Source organism: Cebus imitator, unplaced genomic scaffold (genome assembly GCF_001604975.1).
Source record: "Cebus imitator isolate Cc_AM_T3 unplaced genomic scaffold, Cebus_imitator-1.0 Scaffold106, whole genome shotgun sequence".
In the NCBI taxonomy this organism is placed as follows: domain Eukaryota; kingdom Metazoa; phylum Chordata; class Mammalia; order Primates; family Cebidae; genus Cebus; species Cebus imitator.
The window spans coordinates 978530-982160 of record NW_016107421.1 but is presented as its reverse complement, the minus strand read 5'-3'; positions in this window follow the sequence as shown (position 1 = coordinate 982160).

Genomic DNA, 3631 nt, shown 5'->3' with positions numbered 1-3631 from the left:
GTGATCCACCCGCCTCGGCGTCCCAAAGTGCTGGGATTACAGGCTTGAGCCACCGCGCCCGGCTGTGACTCACATTTATGTCACATATCATATTTCTATTTAACAGTGCTCTTCTATATCATAAAATTATGATGTTTTGTATTTGTAAATTTTCAATTTATTTTACTAAAGTAAAATCTAATTTTTTCTATATACTTTTGGCCTTCAGTGTCAGGCTTAGAAAGTTTTTTATACCCCAAATTATATTAATTATCACCTATAATTTGTCCGAATACATTTTACATTCACAACTTAAGTGTCTACTTAATTCGAAATTTATCTTTTGCTTATAATGAGAGATTGGAATCAACTTCACTTGTTTTCTAATTATATTGCTCTGTTTTTGAAACTTGGTCTATTTAGTTTCTAGTCATTATAGCTTCATAAAGTATTTTGACATCTCATAAGACAAATAACTCACATTGTTCTTCTCTTTCAAAAATCTACTGTCTAATCTCATAATTTATACTTCCAGATGCACTTTAGAATTCCATTTTTAGTGTGTTTTTTTTAATATCTCAACAGATTTTTGAAGAACAGGTGGTGTTTGGTTACATGCATTCTTTAGCGGTGATTTCTGAGATTTTAGTGCACTCATCACCCAAGCAGTATACACTCTGCCCAATGTATAATCTTTTATCCCTCACCACTTCCCACCCTTTGTCCTGAGTCCTCAACGTCCATTATATCATTCTTATGCCTTTGTCCTCATAGCTTAGCTCCCACTTGTGAATGAGAACATACAATGTTTGGTTTTCCATTCCTGAGTTACTTCACTTAGAATCACTCCCACTTATGAGTGGAAGTGATTACTTCACTTATTCTCACTACCACTTATGAGTGAGAACATACAATGTTTGGCTTTCCGTTCCTGAGTTACTTCACTTAGAATAATGGTCTCCAGCCATCCAAGTTGCTGTGACTGGCATTATTTTGTTCCTTTTTATGAGTGAGTGGTATTCCCTGAGATCTATATATATACACACACATATATATATAACTGTGGTATATAAATATACAAATATACATATGTACATATATGTATATATGAACTATATATATACAAATGTGTGTGTCTAAATATATATATGTATACACACACACACATATATATCACACCCATATATATCACAATTTCTTTATTCACTCGTTGATTGATGGATGGGCATTTGGGCTGGTTCCACATTTTTGCAATTGCAAATTGTGCTGCTGTAAACATGTGTGTGCAAGTACCCTTTTCATATAATGACATCTTTTCCTCTGGGTAGATACTTAGTAGTGGGATTGCTAGTGGGATGCTACCATTTGGTAGTTCTACTAATTCTTCAAGGAATCTTCACACTGTTTTCCATAGTGGTTGAACTAGTTTACATTCCCACCCACAGTGTAAAACATTCCCTTTTCACCATAACCATGCCAACGATTTTATTTTTTGATTGTTTGATTATGGTCACTCTTACAGGAATAATGTGTACATTTTTTAAATTAGAAATTTTGTTGGGATTACGTTAAATGTAGAAACTATTCAGGATGTTTGCAGCTATTTTAATAACAGAGAAGAAGAACGACAATGTCCCAGGGTTGGGACATGTTATGTAACAATGGGGACCAGTTATGTAAGTATTGGCACATCCCAGGTGAATGCCCTATGAGGATGTACATATGTTTATTTGACCTGAAAAATGCCCAGATATATTATTAAATGAAAAATATAAGTTCTGACACATGAAGTTTAGCATTATTCCCTTAATGTAAACTTGTAAACATAGATCTACATGTTATTTCCAGGCAGACTTACCTGAAAGAGTATAGTCATTTCTAAGTGGTACAAACTCAGACCGTCATTTCATTTCTTTTTGCATTTTTCTACATTATTTGACTGATTATTTACAATTAGTGAGTCCGTTATTAAAAGCCAAAGGTTATAGTTAAATATTTAATTGACCAATTAATTCAGCAATCCTGAATTACCCTTTTTGCAATACTATATTTTGTCATGCCATTCAGAAACATGATATAGCTCTCAATTTTTCAAATCTTTTACGTCCCCAAGAAAAAAGTTTGCAGTTACAATCATATATGCTCTCTGTATTTCATCTTATTTTGTATTCTTATGTTTCTATTTTTCCACTGCTTATTATAGTCACTTTTGATAGGTGGGAAAACTAGAGAGTTTAGTTTATATATTTAATTTTTTCAATTCAGCCGCCTAATAAATTCCTCAATTGATTCTAAATGTTTCTCAGTTGATTTATTTTCTTGAGTTTTCTCAGAAGACAATCTGAAGGTCATCTGTGTATTCTTTCTGAAGTTTAAACAATTTTCTTCTTAGACACTTAGGACACTGGGCCACTCTGAGGACAACGTCAAGTTAGAGTGTTGCTAAGACGCATCCTTGTCTTGTTCTCCACCTAAACAGAAAGGTCTCTTTCATTTTGTCATCACAGCTGGCTGCTCTGGGCTCCTGCTGGAGCACGCTGCCTTGGTGTTGCAGGCATGCAGCAGGTCCAGAGCACTGTCCCCCCAACCCACTGCTGGCTGCTTGGTTGTAGATAGGGATAGATTGAAACACCCCCTAAGGTAAGTTTGTGTATGTATATGTGCTTGTGTCTTTTTGTGAAAAGAGTTTGTAGCTTTAATATATAAAGAATTTTTATGAATCAATAATGATAGGCAAGCTGGCCAGTAGAGAAATGGGCAAAGGAGGAGACCAAAGACTTATCCTTATCTACAGTCAAGCAGCCAGCAAGAGTGGGAGCAGATGCTGGGGGAACATGTCATCTTGTTTCTGAAATCTCTGTATCATCCAAAAGTGTCGAGCAGGAAGGAATGCTAACTCCTAAGGAGGAGTGGGCTCTTACTGAAGCTTCTGGGAACCCCAGGTTGCTGGAGATACCAATCTAGCCATCCTCTTCACATGTGCCAGAGTCCCATTCTTTCCCAGTCAGTACCCTGACCTTGGCACAAAAGATCTGCTTCATTTGGGAATACCGCCTTCTTAGGAGCTCAGCCATGCTGAGCGTTCAGTCCTGGGCCTCGTCTTCAGGCCTCTCTACCTTCCTCTGGCAGAAGATGAGCTATGCTACCAAGGAAGGCTCTGCCCTCAGCTTTTTGTTTTCTGTGCAATCAAGCTTAGCATAAGCCACTCAATTCAATCGTCCTCAGAGCTACTACTTCCCCCGTATTTCCCAAGTGCCTGAAACATCGGCCAGTTAACACACTCCCTTCCACCGCTCGGCCATCCATCCGCGCAGACAAGTGGCAACAACTGGACCTCCACTGCGTGCCTGGCTCAGGACAGGGTCCTCACTGCCAGCCAGGAGTTGAGTGATTCAGCTTTAAAACCCCATCTTATCGTCTGTGCAATGAGTTGAATGGTAGCCACCTCTGCAAAAGATATGTCTCCAAGAGCCTGTAAATACCTTTATTTGGAAAAATAGTCATTGCAGATGTAATTAAAGATCTCAAAATGAGATCATCTTAAATGAGGGTAGGCCCTAAATCCAATTACTGGTGTCGTTATTAGAAAAGACAAGGGGGGCCGGGTGCAGTGGCTCACGCCTGTAATCCCAACAATTTGGAAGGCCGAGGC